The following is a 19510-nucleotide window of genomic DNA, read 5'->3' as shown; positions in this document are numbered from 1 at the left end:
TTTCTCAAATTTAGGAAAATTATGATACAAGGGATAAATAGCCAACCATAAGGAACCACACAAGCATTCAGATGCAAATTTATTTGTATTGATCGTTTATACAGTGACAAAGCTCTCAGACCCTTCCTTGCCACATTTATAGTCCGTATGTTTTCCTATGCAGTTCACATTATACACAAAACGTAAAATCTGACAATTATTTTTCACTAGGCTGATAAACTCCAAACCTGAGTTACTTGAATAGTCTTTTGGTAAGTGCCCTCTGGTGCTAGAACAAAGGAAAGAAAATTAAAAGGGGTTTTGCACAACATTTCATCATAAAACATCTAATAACTTTAATATCAATAGGTTTGTATATTGCATATAAAATATACATTAGATAAAAACCATACATAAGATCATATTCTGGTTTAATGTTTTGGATTTATACATTATTGCCATTGTAAAATTGTAGAATACAGCTGAGGTACTATTTAATTTCTTTCTCATAGCACCATTCACGTTACACAGCTTAACATCCTTCATACGAAGACTTGACATTATGGTCATATTCTGTGCATATACTGAGAATAGCATAACGTATAGTGGCTTGAGTAAATATGAAATAAGACCAATATTTAATGTTATATGATTATTACAATATTTGTAATAAAAATGATGTAGATGAAAGGCAACATCGTTTGGTCAAAACCAGTATGCTGTAACGGCGGTTAATGAAATGACAATAAATTACATTTGTAACATAAATGGCATGTTAACTTCTAAAGCTGAATCTTTTTTTTTGAAGATGTTGACGTATGAGCTTTATTATTTTTGTGTAAATAATATTTTGCTGAGTTTACGAGTTCTCCGGTTTCATGGAATCAGGATCCACAATGGAAAGGCAAATGTTCTGAAAGGATGTGCCCGCTGCACTCTTGTTGTGCTGGCTTCAAAAGCCTGTGCTTTCCTGCATGCCATAAGCCTTATAGAGTTGTTCAAGAAGCTCCTCTTTCTCCTTTGCGGGAAGAAAGCAGGACTTAGCTGCATTTATATTCTGCAAAAACAGAAGCGGACAGGAAAATACTCAGTCACTTTTTTGCAATGATTTGGTTATATCAGAGTCCAATCGAGAGCCTGTTTTGGCAAATTGTGTCTTACCAGTCTCTTGAATTCCTCTTCAGTGAAGTCCATATACTGCTGCACCACCTGATAGTCCGAGTTCAAGGTGGAGTCAAAGATGGTAGGGTCATCTGTGTTTAAGGAGTAGTTCGCTTTATCCTTCTTGAATCTGAAATACAGAACAAGACATTTCAAACTTGAACTAGTTAACTCTGGCTCATTTTAAACCCCGGGTAAACTGAATCCTAGTTTATATGACTTTGGCCACCTATACTGCCAAAATGGCCAGAAACAACACTGCTACCAAAGTTAACCATTAATCCTGGGTATACATAAACTCACGTTTCAAACTGTACATTGCCAAAACCTGTTCTTTTTACATAATAGCATTGTTTTGCCAGTGTCACTGATTGGACAAATGCTGCATGCGCGTTCTCATATATATTGTTTTGTTTTTTCATGAATGGACTTTTCAGAATATCAAGGTAAGAATCCAATTCACTCTAATTCATGTGTTTTCTGTCAACATTTGACTTTTTCCCCTTAAACTACCATGGCGTTTAGTTGACCGTCCAGAGCGCACAAATATGATGCGAAGTCTGGCACCTCAAACGAGGCACTACCCATGCTCTGCAGTAGGCTTTCATAACAACATGTGCAAAGTGGTGCTAACCTAATGAACAAATGTGAAACGTTTCTTAAGCGGATAAAACTGAGGTTTAGACCAATGATAACCCGGGGTTAAGTGCAGTGTGAAAAGCCCAGCATGAATCGTCCAGTTTAATTCTGTAATGCACCATATTTCTGAGTGAAACATGCTAGGTACAAAACCATACCTAATGCATTAGATGGTGAAATGCAACAGAAATTGAGTCAGAATGAGAGTTTGCTAAAGCAGTGCTAAAATAACTATTTGGAGATGTGTTAACATTATCTAATAGCCTAACTATTGTTACTGAAAAGGTGGGATAACATGTACCAACAAATAGTTCACAATATGACCAGGAACGTGCATTAAAAAAAGTAAACATTAGAGCAAAGAAACCTATTCTCACGTGATGAGAGGATGTTTGGTGAAGTCTGGGTTACAGGCTCCTGTCAGTCTGCTAGAGACGGGACATATCTAGAGAAACACACACAACATCAGGATCATAGGGACAAATGTAGATTATTTACCATCTTTAAACACCTGAGAAATATTCTGGTAACAAAAATCTAAATATTATTACACTGAGAATGTCCGGCGACTCCATTTATAAAGAGATATTTAAATAATGTCCCCTAGAGGGCAGTGTAATATAGCATTTTATAAAACCCAGTTTCTCAGTCTCGTTTCTGGCTTAAAAAAAAAAAAAATTCTCATTCTGACACACACACAGGGCCACTGCTGGCCAAACGGGTGTCCTAAGCAGGATTGTATTGTTGTGCCCCCTTTCTCAATTGTAGCTCTCGACATTTACCTATGGCTATAACTTCATTATGACTCTAATTTATTTTTGTAGTCTCAAGCATTCAGAATCATCCAAAAGAAAATTAAGTAGTTTTACTATGATAAAACCATGTTTTATTTTTTGTAAGGGTTGTGATAGCCACATGTTTTTTTTTTGTTGAAGAAATTATAAAGGATGTGTCATCGATAACAAAAAGATGATATTTGAATTACATTTTTGTATAATAGCCTAAACAAGAATTTGATCGTCCTGTAAGTGTAACAGCAGCAATCGCCAGGCCTTTGGCAAATTTGCGATTGAGCCCAATAAATTGTGGAAAAGTAGCATCATTTACATATGACCTACAGTTTATTTTAATAAATATCAAAAATGTAAAAGGTGTGCATTATAGTTGACACCTAGATGAACAATTACAGTTGTTTTTATGACTGTAAGTCATTCTCTTCAAATGCTTTAGACGTTAGAAATGTGTATCGCATGTAACTTTAGAGACCCTAAATTTGCGAATATCAAATGTCCAATGTCAAGCTAACTTTATGCCTATTTTTGTTTGTTTCTTTCTTTTGTTTTCTTTTCTCTGTGCCGGATTGCTGACGTTTTTTAACAGGACATAGATGTCCATCCATCAATTATGAACATTAAGCAGCAAACATGAGGTGCGAGCGGTCCCCCTCCCCCGGGAGTTGGTACCCTACGCAGACTGCGTACTCTGTGTATAGGGAGCAGCGGTACTGCACTCACCTGCACTCAGGTCATGGAGCACACTCTTAATGAACTAACGAGCCGTTACATAAGAAAGATATCAGTAAAGTAAGAACTCACAATGTATGTAATAAGCTCTGGTTATCAGTGAATTATTATTATTTTTTTTTAAGATAATATCTGTAAGTGTGTGTGTGCTCTTGTTTTAGTGACATATCAGGACAACTTTGTATAGCTTTGGTTGAATGCAATAAGGCATACAGACTGGATGGAGATGAACATAAATAATGCTCGTGTTTGCAGTGCACACTTCATATCAGGTAAAATAATCTATGCATATGAACTGGTGTGTTGGTTTTATCTAGTAAATCAGCAAGTTTCTGTTTTATAGGTGAAAAGTCGCCAACCTTAAGCGCACTAGCTAGTTTAAATGTTAAACAAACATACAGCGATAGATGTGAGTGAAGTGAAGTGACATTCAACCAAGTATGGTGACCCATTCTCAGAATTTGTGCTCTGCATTTAACCCATCCGAAATGCACACACACAGAGCAGTGAACACACACACACTGTGAGCACACACCCAGAGCAGTCTGGTGCAACATGAAGATAAACATGATGCATTGTAAACTTATGCATAATAACAGCATTTTTATCAGACTAATGATATGAATGTATGTTGGTGTATATGTCAAAGTGATTTCTGTAACTGTCAGGAAGCTGCCATCTAGTCTTACCTCAAAATGCATTTTTTGTTGGAGCAGTTGTTTATACAGCGCTTGGTCTTCAAGCGTGTGGTATCCATGTCCAATGCGCTCTGCTTTCAGGACTTCAACTGCCTGCAGGGTGTAAACACATTATGGGAAGGGTTGGCACATAGTTTCAGATCCGAAGATGTTTTCTTGTGTAATGATATTTAGAAAAAGGAGCTGAGTGGTAGTGTTTTTTTCTGAAATATCTGTCTTTTTTGATTTAGTACTTGGGAAGGAAATGTACTACTCAGACAGAAGTTCCTCACAGAATAACTGTAAAGCTGATAGTTAAGAACAGCCTCAGCACTGTTTACACAATTTTCCATCTGTACAATAGCAGATAGCAGATGGGGAATCGTTCTGTTTTTGTGAGAAGCACATTTTGAGTGGTTACTGCATTCCTGCTGAATAGATTATAATAAATGCTGAGCAAAAGAGGAAACTCATACCTCCTTCACCACACTGGCACGGCCCACTTCTCCTGCATGCACAGTTCTGTGCACCTCACTTCTGACAGCTTCCTATCAAAAACAAAACCGTGAATTCACAGAACAATACCAGCAATAACCGTTTGTCTGCAGATGGGATAAAAGCACCAAGCAGTCTCCAAACACAGCATCTGTAACATGCACTCTGTTATTCTTGCCTAATTAAACAAAATTTATAACTGTCAAACAGTGTTTGTAAGCTGAAGCTTAGATCAACGGATGATAGAGAACTTGTTTCGTTTCCTGAACATCTCAGCTGTGGCTTTTAGCATGTGAATGGTCTAAACAGATGTCTCTTTGTTATCTAAATGATGATTTATATAAGAGTTTACAAGCCAACAATATAAATGTAAATCTCTTAAAAGTTATAAATGCATCAACTAATCAAAGTTTTATTGTGATGTTAGACTTGTTCATGTAAAGCACTTCAAATTGTGTGCAAAGTGATTTGTTTTAGCTAGAAAGGGAACTCAAGGAAAAAGAAGACCTTGACAAAATGGTATGTGGATAAGACATATGGTTATCATTTATGTTCTGTCAAATTCTGAGAATCCTGTGCAGGCAGTTTCATAACAGACCTCATAAAGATGAGTTTAATCTCTCACTAGATGATCTGCTGAGAAAAATGCAGCCGGAGACGTTTATCAGGTTTCTTGCAGCTCTTATGGAGGATGTGTGGTTTCTTACCTCAAATGCGTTCCTGTGTCCTGAGAATTCCTTACACTCAATGGATTCATCTCCTGCTAGGTCTATTGCCACAACTCCATTCTTTACGATACTTCTTGCACAGCTCGACCACTTCCATAGACCAATCTACAGCAGTAATAAGCATCAGATTATAACAGTCCATGATTTGGTTGTGTTATCATTTCCTCATAAATGCTGCATATAAGCTGATAATTACATGGTTTGGATGATGCATTAATTCCATAGAATATTATAGATTTATAGTGTGCACATAAATGCATCTTAATAAATGCATCTATATGTATAGAGAGAGAGAGAAATTTCTTAAGAATTCAGCTGTCATAGAAATAATTTACAAATTAAAATTCATTCAAAATGTAAAATGGTTATTTTTAATTGTAATATTTCAAAAATAGATTAATATTTTGACTTAATAAATGCATCCTTAATGTAAAAAAGCTACTTCTTTCAAAAACAACAAATCTTACAACCCCAAATTTTTAAACAGCAGTGTAGAAGACAAATCTCTTCAGTTTCAAGTGTTACATGAATTGTGTGTCTATTTACAAAACACAGTGCGCATGAATCACCAAGGCTTTCTAATTCACTACAGCATTTCGAAACAGTCCATCTTGACTGAATTTAAGAGGGGGAAAAAAATCTGAGCCAATCCGCAGGCGGTTTCGGGCAGTGCTGTGATTAATGAAGGATGACAGTTAGAAAACGTCTCTCAAACACACAGAACGCTGGGTGGGGAAGAGGTGAGAGTGCATTACTTGGCATGTGACGCATGCAGCACAGAATGGACCTGACTTTGATTTTGAAGGCCTTCTCTCCCTCTCTGAACCCCTTGTTCACCAGGTCCACCACATCATCAGGAGTGATGTCTCCTCTGGGAGGAAGAGGGGAGGACAGGCAAGAACAAAAACAAGAACAGGGTTATTGTGCAAGAGAAAATGTAAACCAGCATTATGTAACATATAAGAACAATAAACAATACATGGCATTAAACAGCTTTTGATTAGAGCAAATATGGTACACATACGGTTCTTGGTTCCAAGGTAGAGGATCCACTCCCTTGTTGGCCAGCAGATGAGGGCTGTATCTGGCTTCAACATAGATCACTCTCTCTTTGGCCTTTGTCTCTACAAACTCATAAGCTATTCTCTTGATGGCCTCTCTGTCCCCTCTGCAGATGGAAAATGAAACCGATAAGATACCATGATAACCCCAGCCCTTCGCTAGCTTCAAGGCCTACAGAGTCATCATCCCTCGCTACCTTCAAGAAACATGTTTGTGTGTGTAATACTGTATATAGTACAGTCATGGCCACAGTTTTGGCAGTGACACAACATTTTGTGTTTTGATAAGTTTGCTGCTTAATAGATTGTATGGGTTTGTTCACTCTTGGCCAGGGACGGGTGCAATGTTCCCTCTAATTTTCCCTAAATTTTTCTTGCTAAGCAAAACTTTTTTCTATAGAGCAGACATTTCGTCCACCTGAGCAAAAACATTCTTCATACTGTACCAGACCAGTACAACTTTTAACTTTAATGTGCTATTTGTATTAAATGTGTAACTTTAATATGCTTGTATTTAATTTGACCTTTGACAAAATGATGTATATTTTAGGTTGCCTAAGAGCTTTCTATTTATTTTTTTATTACAGTATAATGCACTGCCATTCAAAAGTTTGGGATCAATAATGTTTATTAAAGCAGTTTCTTATGCTTATAAAGGCTATATCTATTTGATAAAAATAAAGAATATTATTTCACAAAATAATATTGTGAAATATTATTGCAATTTAAAATAAAAGTTTTCTATTTTAATATACTTTAAAATAGAATGTATTCCTGTGAAGCAAAGCTAAACTTTTATCATCATTTCTCCAGTCTTCAGTGTCACATGATCTTCAGAAATCATTCTAATATGCTGAATTATTATCAGTGCTGGAGACTGTTCTGCTATTTCTGCTGTTCTGCGATATTTTTTGGGACGTGATATTTTTTCATGATTCTTTGATAACTAAAATGTTAAAAAGAACAGTGTTTATTTAAAATATACATTTTGTGTTACAATATGCACTACTATTCAAAATTTTGTGGTCAGTAATTTTTTCTTAAAAAGAAAATCTAATAAAATTTTATATGACACTGAAGACTGGAGGAATAATGTTGAAAATTCAGCTTTGCTTCACAGGAATAAATTATATTTTAGAGTATATTAAAAAAGGGAAACCAATATTAGAAATTGCAATCATGTACTGCCGTGCACATCATTCTCTTTCTATTAAACCTGTAAACCGCATTCACCAGTTATCAACTCTATAGCGGTTTACCCAAGCATTGCAATTCATTCGCTTTCGCAAATGGCTTTCCCAACTCAATTATTTGTGTGCACGGCACATAATTTTTTTCTACGAGGTTGCGTGCAGCTTAGAGGGAACATTGGGTGGATTGCAAAAATGTCACTTTTTTTTTGTTTTGTTTGTTTTTAAATATCATGATTTTATCACAAATCTTTGTCATGTTGGCTTTTCTATTTTGCAAGCTGTTTGAGCAATACAGTCAAACTTCCCTATTATAAAGACAAAGCCTTTTACGGTCAAAATATGAAAAAGTATGATGGATATTTAGGCCAGAGTTGGTGAAGATAAAAATGTCATTATTTTATCAGTTATTAAAAAATGAGAACAAAGATACACATTACAAATACACAAAATCGGTGTATTTAGTATGAGCATTCAACAAACTGAATGAACAAATATAAAAATAAAACACTATATTCAATGATTCCTATTAAAGCAACTGTATTAAAGTTTTCAGTCAAGCGTATTGAGTGATTTTTTTTTTATTAACATTAAAGGAATAATTCAGCCAAAAATTTAAATAGATTAGTGTTTTATTTTTCATATCTTCATGTACTCACTCAAAAGTTGTTTTAAACCTGAATGAGTTTCCTTCTTCTGCTAAATGTAAATGCTATTTTGAAGAAGGTGGAAAACCAGACAGATGCTGGTTCACAGCAGAGATGCTCACAAGTCTCTGAGCTAGAGTCCAAGTCAAGTCTCAAGTCTCTGAGCTAGAGTCCAAGTCAAGTCTCAAGTCTCTGAGCTAGAGTCCAAGTCAAGTCTCAAGTCTCTGAGCTAGAGTCCAAGTCAAGTCTCAAGTCTCTTTATTATATTAAGTCTCTGGTTATAATAAATGTTGCATCACGTACAGCGACCCATCCAAGCTGCTTAGAACACTGCATAGCTATATATAAGGAATTCAAAGCATGTAATATGTTATTATGACAACTCTATCTATTAGCATACAATATCAACTTTGATTTTGGTATATAATCAGTGTAAACAGGCTATTGCAACATGACAGAAACACCAAGAATGCTTTACTTTTAAGTTAATATCTGTATTTTGCATTTATGGATTCAGTAATGGCCTTCTGTCTGTCCTGGCTGTATAGCTGCACACCTCTTGTCTGGCTTAAGAATGAACAAAGCTACGCTGACTTATGTTATTCATACAATACCTACTCACAAATAAACATCAAAAACAAAGCCGGCTGCAATGAATTTCTGTGCAAAACAGCTTTTACTACAAACACTTCCACACAAGAACATTATCACACAAGAACATTTTGATAGAGAACCAAAAATATTTAAAGTAGATAAAATTAGAATAAATAAAATGGAAATGTCTACATACTATTACTACTGTAAACTTTGCAGATAGGACATCAGCCCCTTCAAGTCAATGAACAATAACAAAGTGGGCTGCAATGAATATCTGTGCAAAACGTCATGGCTCCGCTCCTACCCAATGACAGAGGCACGCAGGTTTTTTTCCACTGGAGTACTCATGTGAAGGATGCGTGCACAACTAATAACTAATATCATCACGCTATAAAGGGTTGGCCTGCGCTGGGTGCACCCCTCCCCCTATAACTGTTCTGTCTCGCGGAGGAGCTCATTTGTGTGCATCTGTGTGAAACACGCGCTCTGAAACACGCATAGGAAAAAAGAGCGACAGAAAGAACGGCTCCCCTCCAGCCGTGACTCGGCTCCCATCGTTCATGTTTATGAGCCGTTCAAAAGAATCGGTTCGTTCGCAAACGTCACAACTCTAACAGCGAGCTCATCTGACGTTTACTAAAAATTAACATTGTTCACGAGTCCCGGAGCTCGAGTCCGAGTCGAGTCTGAAGTCTTTCGAGGACGAGTCTCAAGTCGAGTCTGAAGTCACTGTTTGTGCGACTTAAGTCGCACTCGAGTCCGAGTCTCAAACTCGAGTCCCCATCTCTGGTTCACAGTGACTTCCATAGTAATCCCCCCCCGCTATCAAAGTCAGTGTTGACCAGATTCTTCAAAATATCTTCTTCAGTGTTCAGTACAAGAAAGATATAGGTTTGGGACAATGTGAGTGAATAAACAATGACTGAAATAATATTTTAGGGTAAACTATCCCTTTAATTACAGTCGACAGCATGTAGCCTACTGTCCCTTTAAGACCTGCATGCATCTAATATACAGACTCTGTTTCTTCTACAGAGTCTAAATAGTTTTCTGCTAAATAGTATGATAGTGATGTTACCTGACTAGTCATCATTCACACTTTCACATAAAAAGTTAATTTATTGGCCAATGAAGTTTTTAGCAATTGCATCTGATTACTCTACACAATAATCCAGAAATGATGTGATTGAACACCACAACGGCTTAAGCTGCAAACTTTGCAGAACACAAAATTTATGGCACTGCCAAAACTTTTGGCCATGGCTATATATATATATATATATATATATATATATATATATATATATATATATATATATATATATATATATATATATATATATATATATATATTATAGCTTGTAATTTTCTAAGAAATGTTGTATTGCAACACTTCTCATGTTGTTGCTTCATCTGAATCGCTGCCTTAGAATTTTGTCACTATAAGTTGCTTTTTAAAAAAGAAATTATCAGACAACTAATTTAATGTATATACACATTTGTATGTGTGTGTGTAAAAACAAATTACATTAAAGCATTTCTATTCCTAAAAAAGAAATTAATTTACTCATGTGTTACTAATTAGAAGATAGTATTTTAATGTGTTATGTAGGAAAATATGCAAGAAATCTGCAAACAGAAGTGTTTTTATGTATGTTTTTACACATACATAAATTATATATATATATTATTTATATATATATATTTATATATCTCAAATTACAACTTCATCTGAAGTATAAATGCTACAGTTTTATGATGTCAAAAAATTATAGCATTTATGACTTCTTCATTTATAGATAGCACATCTTCAGAGATATCTTATGTGAATGATTGAATTAACTGAATGAACTAGATGTTACTTTCACTAACACACTCATAAAATCCATCTTTATTGCATAAGCATACGCTTTTCCAAGAACGCCCACAACTGGAGCAAGATTCCGAAGGCTATAATCATTTTTACAACTCAGTTACACTTATGATGCTTATTTTAAACAGCTCACTTGAACAGTTATTGTATTTTTTTAATTCAATCTCTGAATCATATTATACTTGAAAGTGCTAAATAAAAAGGCTGTTTGATTGCAGTAACAAAGCATGTTTTCAGGTTATACCACATGACATGCATTGAGCCTGTCTACAGCACTGGACAATGGGTGCCCAGTGGGTGCCAAAAACAGCCAGCAAGTTCCCATGTTGTTTTGGGGGAGGCGCATGCTGTAAACAAGGCCCTTTTAAAGCCTCTGAGGACTAGAGGTTCATTTTCAATGAAGCATGTCAGCTGCCGGCCCACAAAACTACCGGTTGCACTGCTTTTCATGTCTACATGTCAAAGCAGCTACCTCTCATGTTCGTGAATCTGAGTGGAAACATGCAGAAACTGCCACATTCTCTGACTCTTGTTCAGAGGACTAAGTGCAAGGCAAAAGAAAAAGCCTCTGCTGAGGTTTATATGTCCGTTACTATAGTGACACGTAGTGAAAGTGTGACATGAGCTGCATGTAAAGATGTCTGATGCAGGACGTGAGAAAGGCAGCTGTGCCTTTGACGGTGTATCCACCACTAGCGATACAGTGAGGCTAAAGGAAATTCATTTGATTTGATTATTTGATTCATTAGAAATCAAATTTCCCCAGATCTAAAGGGTTTAATATACAAGGAAATCATAAACTTTCAGAAAAAGTTTAAAACAGTTAAAAAAAGCTGTCACTGGGCAGTATCTTTTAAAAGGTAAACTTAGTATCTTATTTAACCCTAACAGGTGCATAATAGCACCTTAAAGTATAAAATATTTGAAAGGGTACTGTTCCATTGAAACTTTTGAAACTTTTTTTTTTTTTGTAGTGTAACTTTTAAAAATTCCTCTCCTGGAAAAAGGTTACAGTGTTAGGAGGTGACAACTTAGTATGAATTCATACCATACCATTCCTACAAAAACATATGATTTTTAGAAAAACAATACACAAGATGAACCCAATGGTCAATGGCAGATTTGATGAAAAGGTAAAAATGAGATTGTACAAATTTGCAACACTGTTGCAAAACCTCCCCAATCTGAAAATCAGCAGCTTTGTGATGATCGTGCACAATTTCTTTGCTGTTCAGAAGCCTTCTTTGTCTGTTAGGGAAGAACAGTCCTGAGGAACTAAAATGTAACTATTGTTGGTGTAAAATCTTCATGGAAAATTGTAATAAAACCAAAAAATTGTAATATGTCATAAAACCATTAGAAAAACATATTTTGTTTTCTTCATGCAGTTTCAATGACAAAGCTTCCATGCAATCTTCAAGCAAATCAGCAACACAATTTATTTAGAGCCAGCAGATCTTTTCTCAGCACAACTACTTACGCAATGGCATGCATGTAGTGATCGAACTTGCCAAGGAATTCTGTGAGTGTGCCCGGCTTATGCATTATGCACAGCTCTCTCATTTCATCCTCGCTGCTTGCACGTAGAGTGATTCCCCGCCTCCTGAGACACAGTTACACAGAGGTCAGTGGTTAGAGCTTTGAAAGTTATTATGGAAAAATGACAGAATTAGATCTTATCTATTTACCTAAGAACATATAGTGCTGTTGATTTATTATAAAAAAAATATTTGATGCATATCTGATAACTTGGAATAGCCTAAGCATTCCAACATATTTAATTCTCAGCCAAAAACAGCCTAAAGCAGATCACAACATTATTACTGAGCATTGGCTATCAAGATTAAAAAAATAAATAATTGTATAAATCTATCAAATCATTTTAAGTAGTTATAGTGATATAATTTATAATAGTTACGGTATATTATATTTGATTTTAGAGCTGCAGTGAAGAAGAGTTTAGGATTTAAAATCGATTTAGATTTTGGATTGTTCCTTTGGCCTCAGAACGTTTGAAATATACCACACAATTGCTATAAAAATTAAATTAAAAATACAAACAATACCTTTACTCAATATTATAAATGTTAATATAAATAATTACTAAGTATATAATTATTAAAATAATAATCTTTTCCACAGAAAATATAGAAAGTATATATTTCTCATGGTATGTAACTGGAATATATGTCACTTACTTTGCTACTTCTATTATCGTCTTTATTCGAATAGCACCATCAAGATGCACGTGTAGCTCAATCTGCAAAGATAAAAGAGCAGCAATAAAGTGAATCTGTATGTCAACGCACACATTTGCAGACCATTTAGCCACGTGACAAATGCTGAAAGAGATACTTGTTGATGGCACAGAGCAGAACCACATCCATCAAAACTCTGAGCTTAGCTTTCAGCCTGTTGTATTCAGATAGAGTCTCCTTCCCATGTAAATGCTCATTGTGGAGCGCATCTAGAATGCAGAATGCACGACTGGGTGAAACAAGTTCAGTGGACAGGCTAGGAATGCCAGGGAGGGCTGTGAGAGAAGTGAATTTAATGGCCCCAGTCTACTGAGATGTACTGAGAGATGTCCTGACAGATGACCAGATTAAACTGTGACCCAACTTCACCAGCAGCTGGGAGGACAGAGACAAACCACAAAGAGAAACCTTGTCTGTTGGAGAATCTAAAAACCCTCCATGTGGCGTCAACTGCTCTAATAGTATGTTTAATCAGTGACAAAAGAATTTGACTTGTGCCTTCTTTTCCACATTGTTTTATTCAGGTACAAGAGTTGTACATTTGCTAGCCATCATACCACCGTGAGTAATGTACTCTTCTACCAATAAAGTTAGAAGAATGCACAGAAACGCTGCCAAGTTATCTTGATTCATAAATATTTTATTGCCTTTATATGGTGACAAAGTTGTGATTTATTTTGGTTTGTTTATATGAACTTCTTTTTATGCCCTTGCATATTTCTGACATGAAACTTTGACTTAGAATAGATAGCAAGAGCATGATTATAAACACTGTGTACTAGTGAGTAGATAAGATTTCTTGTTTGGCGTGAAGATATTTGATGTCTCCATCAACCTTATTAGTCCTGTTTAGCCACTTGTTAGGAATTGCATTTTTCAAGACAAGTAAAATAAAAATATATTTTTTTTTAAATCACAAGTAGGTATCGCTGATGTAGTTTAAGTTGTAGAATAAAATGTAAAAATATATTGAGTTTGTTAATCAATAAACTTAACCAAACCAAAAATCTATTTAAAAAGCCCATTGACTTCACAAAATTGTAAGTGCTAAAATGACTTGTTTCCACCATACAATATCACAAGATAACGAAGTGTGAGCATACAAATATGAAAACTATGTCATCATCTTTAGCTCTTCACTTCAATCTTGCTGAAAATGTTTGTTAACCGAAGAGTGCTTCATCAACTGTAATGGAGATGAAACCGGAGACCAATTTTGGTGAGTTCACAGGAAATTCTTAGGAGAAAAAAGGCGTTACAGGATCACTGTGCACGTGTACTAACAGCTGTACATCTTTGATAAAACCTAAGTTAATGGCTGTTCAGTGGATCGTATTTCCTCTCAGCGCTCACATACAGTTAACACAGAAGATAAAGACACTTTCAAACAGAACTGACCCTCATGAGTAAGATAGAAACCAGATACTGAAAGAAGTCAACACTGATTATGCAGTGTGATCGCCAGGGACGAGCCAGACACGAGAAAGGACACTGCAGAGTATTAAGTCCCTTCCCCCACCCCCAGAGGAAAATGTGGTGTGCACGCGGTCTTTTATATCAAATGATATCAGTCCCTTCAGCACAGTTCAATGACGGAAATGTGCATGCTTTGTAAAGGCTTTACTTGAGGCGCCTGGTAAATCTACATAATCACAAAGCACTCAAAGCAAACCGGCATTGATACAGGACAAATAAAACTATTCTTTACATTCTTCTGCAGTAAAACAAATGTGAAGCACTCTCTCATCTCATTAAAAGATTAAAGTAATGCTTTGGGGTCTAGTAATGTTTAAAATTTTATTTACAATTTTATATCAACATTAATGAAGAATCCATTTTCAAGTGGCAAGACACTGTCTTTGGCAGAAGTAAACAAAGATGATGTCACCTCTAGTGCTTTCAATTCATTGGTCTTTGGCTCAGTTACTCGGATCAGGTTAGCAAAGCATGAGGCCCGACGACACTACTGTCCTCAAGCACTCTCTGCATGGGTCTTCTTGCAGTCTATTCAATTACTAAATTAAACAACTCACTGAATGTCATTGTGCGCATATATATATATATCAAGTGGCAAAACTGTCTTGTCTGTACTAGCCTATGCTGCCATCCTCTTCATACCTGAATAGGTTCGTACAGTATGTGAATTACGAACAACTACTGTAGTTGGTTTAATATTAATGTCATTGGGTAAGAGCATGCGGTTGAATATAAATGTCAATTAAATATTAATTATGTTGACTTGATTGTATCTGCTTACATTATGGAATCAAAAAAGCTATAAAGTTTGTTATGAAAATATTGCCTTGCTGTTGAGGTGTGTTTTGTGTAATGAATGTGATCCACTGTTGTTCTAGCATTACATCTGAAGGTATATCCTAAAACTGGTTTTAATGGATTGTCAGTCGGCGATCAAACAACAAGATATGTGACCTTTCTGTATGGTTTCACTGTGAATATCATGTTATCGTGAGATGTGAAACAAAGTCCTGGGCAGCTGATAAAATATGGAAGTTACTGTCTGTTAAGTATCACTTAATCTATTGAATTTCTGATATAGCAAATTTTATGAAGGGTATGATTTAGTCAAGGAATGGTAAATTGTTTACTGCCTACAATGATTGTAGCTCTTTATTAGGTCTATTACAAATACACCACTAATTTGCCTTCTTAAACACAAATTAAACAGCAGAGTAAGCCCTTTTGAATGTGTGTTTACAATGAGGAACCAAAAGAGAATGATGCACCATCAGGGAAGCCTCTCACACTATGCTGCTGCTAACAATGGTGTAGATTCACACTGTAATTATTATTCAATTTTGAAAGAAATTTGAGAAGGGCATTGCATAAGTAAGAATAAGCTGAATGCTAGTTTCAGTGATGCTGGTGTCAGTCCTCCACCTGCACATGGTAAGTGTAAAACAAGAGGAGTACAGGACAGACAGTGTCGACTCTTATATTGGTTATAGACACTTCCACAAATTATTTGCTTATCAATCATTTTTCTAGTATCAGTTCTTCTGGCTGACTTCTGCTCGCTGAGTCAGTATAATAACTCCAAAGGGCAGATGCAATGCCCTGTATCTCCCTGCAAGACCAAGAAGTATTAATATTATCCCAGAGTGTTCTCTCCTTCATCACTGTATGGGGTCAGCGCATTATGTGCCATAAGTTAACAAGTAACATAAATCAACATGTACCATTTGAATCACTGTTAGAATACTGATGCATCAGTTACAAAATATCTTTATAATAAATATCTTATATCTTATTTTTTTTATATTTCAGCTATATTATGATAATGATTGTGATTCTTCTACCTAATTTTTTTAAGTCTCTTCCTCCTTATTAAACATCAGAATTAAGGTCTTGGGTCTTAAGCCTATATATCTACATTAATCATGTAATTTAATATGTGCTGACTGAGTATACTGTATTATCAGTTTATTAAAAAAAGCATTTCACCGTAATGTTTCCCTGTATGTTAAGAAGAAGAAGAACAACAACAACAACACTACTAACCTTAGGTTGATCAAATTCTGGTTTTCCACTCTTTTCTGCCATTTTCCTGACTTGAAAGTGTATCTCTGTCGTGATACAAGTTGAACACGCGCTCTCCGGAACCTGTCAGCTCAAGCAGTGAAGTTCAGCTTCCTGATATGCGCGTTACTATTATACACTCCAGCCCAGGCTTGGACAAAGAACACGCCTTATTATGAACAGATACTGTATCACCGACGAACTCCGCCTCAACATCAGCGTCCAATAAACTGAAAACAGTGACAACATTAACCTAACAAACTGAACTGACAAGCTGATCTACTCCATGCGAAGAGATTAAACCGGAATCCTATTAGAAGCTTTTTAGAAACAGTAGTATCACATCTACACTAGGCTACAAGACGAGACGCGAGACTTTTGCGTCGCGTCGCGCTTTGTACATAGATTTAGGCAAAAGTTTACTTTTAAAAAGGTTTACTTTCTGTTAACTACATGATTTTCGGCCTACGGTTCGTTTATGTCAGTTTGTGATTTAACAAGAGTCTGGTTAGTTTCACGACTTGCGGTTTCTGTTTCTTAAATAACAACTACCGGGAGTTACTTTTTAAAAGGTTTTAAAACTCATGCATGCATTCTGTTTGAAAACAAAGTTAAATAGGCTACTTCATCAGGACCAAAAAATCCGTGAAAAAATTAATGTTGAGATACCCTGTAATTTGTGTGTGTGTGTGTGTGTGTGTGTGTGTGTGTGCTAGGGGTGGGTGATATGGCAAAACGTTTTTTTTTTTTTTTTTTATAAATATCATGATTTTATCACGAATCTTTGTCATGTTGATTTTTCTATTTTGCAAGATATTTGTGCAATACACTCAAACTTCTCTATTATAAAGACCAAGCCTTTCCAGGTAACAAAATATGAAAAAGTATGACGGATATTTAGGCCAAAGTGGGTATCATTATTTTATGAAACATATTTTTATCGCTTTGGCCTAAATATCCATCATGAACTATTTGTAATTTGCATCTTTGTTTACATTTTTTATAACTATAGTTTAATAAATGTAAACAAAGATTAAATACACATACAAATAAGATAAACAATCGGTGTATTTAGTACAATCATTCAAAAAAGGGAATGAACAAATATAAAAATAAATCACTATATAGGACTAAAAATTGTTCTATATGATGATATTATGAAATGATATTAAAGCAACTGTATTAGCCTACATTTTTTCAGTCAAGAGTATTGAGTGATTTTTCTCTTTGTGTTTGGTTTTATTAACATTAAAGGAATAATTCAGCCAAAAATTAAAATAGGTTGGTGTTTTATTTATTTTTTTACATTTCTGTGCTCACTCAAAAGTTGTTATAAACCTGAATGAATTTCCTTCTTCCACTAAACGTAAACGCTATAAGAAGGTGAAAAACCAAACAGGCTGGTCCACAGGGACTTCATATCTATAAAACTATCACTATCTATCGTCTATCACTTCCCTGCTATCAAAGTCACACTGAACCAGTAGATATTTTTGGTGCAAAACAACTGAGCGTCTGTGACAGTGGAATTTGTAATTGTAGAGAATAGCCCCACACCTGTACCAGTAAATTTGAATTCACAGACAAAAGTTGCAAACTAGTATTTTTTCCCCCTCTTCCACAAACACAATAGTTAAAAATTCTCGAATCCTTCACTGCAAGTGCTCAAATTAATTAATTAATTTATTTTTCCTTGGTTGCTTTTTCTAGCACAAGTGCATAACGACAACGGCGTGAATCTGCTGCTGAGAGTCTCAAAGCTATGGAAGCCCGTTCCCGCCACAATTGAGAAAAATATGATTCTGTAAGTCATAATTAGAAACTTTCTGATAATTATGACTTAGTATCTCATTAAATTGATAAACTTTCTCATAATAATGAGAAACTTTCTCACAATATTGACTTATTATCTCGTTATATTGAGAAACTTTCTCGTAATAATTAGACATTTTCTCGTAATATTGACAGTTTCTCGTAATAGTGAGAACATTTCGTAATAATTTTAATAATCTTGTAATAATTTCTACTAATGACTTAGTTTCTCGTAATGAGAAACCTTCTCGATGAGAAACTTTCTCATAATAAAGAGAAACCTTCTGGAAATAATGAATATCCACAAAAAAAAATAAAAAAAATCTCAATGACACATGCGCAACACAAGAGTGACGGCACGCCAGCGACATCTGTTGGTCAAAGCAATGCAAGAACACCACAACCATTGTTCTGTAATCTAAAGTGTATAATGCTATAATCTGTCATTAAATAACCATTTCGGATAAATCATCTGCATGTAGTCTTTTTTTAATTTGTAACACTGTTACTCTGCCAGATATTTATGGCTTCAAACATTCCAGACTAATATTTCTGTTAAGAAATAAAGGTATTTTATGAAGAAATTGTTGAATTCTCCGTAAATAATGCAAATAGCTTATGCGATTTTCAAGTCATTGCCCGGCTGGGACAATTTCTATAGGGAACTATGAAGCAATTAAAAAATATATATCATTCAAACGTCATTCAAGGGCTGCAAGTGGAAGAAAGCCGACAAAAAGCAAGGAAAGTGGAGAAGCGTCGCCGAACAAAGAAGAAACCTGGAATACTAGCACAATATGAATTTAAAATTGAGAACTGTAATAAAATTGATGCGGAAGCAGGAATCTTTGAATAAAAGAATAATGAAGCTGATAAAATAGATGGCTGACTATTAACAGGATTAATCTGGGGCTGCAAGGGTTAACGGGTGACCTAGAATCGTCAAAAATGAAAGCTCCAGTCAAAATGTTTTTGATGTACCCCATGTCTATAGGTGTTAACCTCTGTGGTTTGAGTTGCTGTGTGCTCTGCCTATTCAGCAGGTAGAAAAGGTAGGGGATGCATCTTGCAACAAATTTGCAAAATGGAACCCCTAGTTGTGCTATTTTTACTATACTAGCATGCAGGTGTGACCTTTGTGGTTAACACAGGGCATACTTGCAGCTATGCTTGAAAGTGACGTGATATACAGCCAAGTGGTGACCCATACTCAGAATTTGTTCTCTGCATTTAACCCATCCAAAGTGCACACACAGAGCAATGAACACACACACACCATGAACACACACCCGGAGTAGTGGGCGGCCATTTATGCTGCAGTGCCCGGGGAGCT

The 19510-nt window shown here is 35.6% G+C and overlaps 1 pseudogene; it reads right to left on the bottom strand.

The window, feature by feature from the left end:
* Positions 1-66: 66 nt before the first annotated feature.
* LOC113065516 (adenosine deaminase-like) lies at positions 67-16389 on the bottom strand (annotated as a pseudogene).
* Between the last annotated feature and the right edge of the window lie 3121 nt (positions 16390-19510).

The sequence above is a fragment of the Carassius auratus genome, chromosome 48 (genome assembly GCF_003368295.1).
Source record: "Carassius auratus strain Wakin chromosome 48, ASM336829v1, whole genome shotgun sequence".
NCBI classification, from domain to species: Eukaryota; Metazoa; Chordata; class Actinopteri; order Cypriniformes; family Cyprinidae; genus Carassius; species Carassius auratus.
The sequence above is the reverse complement of the archived record's forward strand: the minus strand, read 5'-3'. Positions and strand labels throughout refer to the sequence as shown.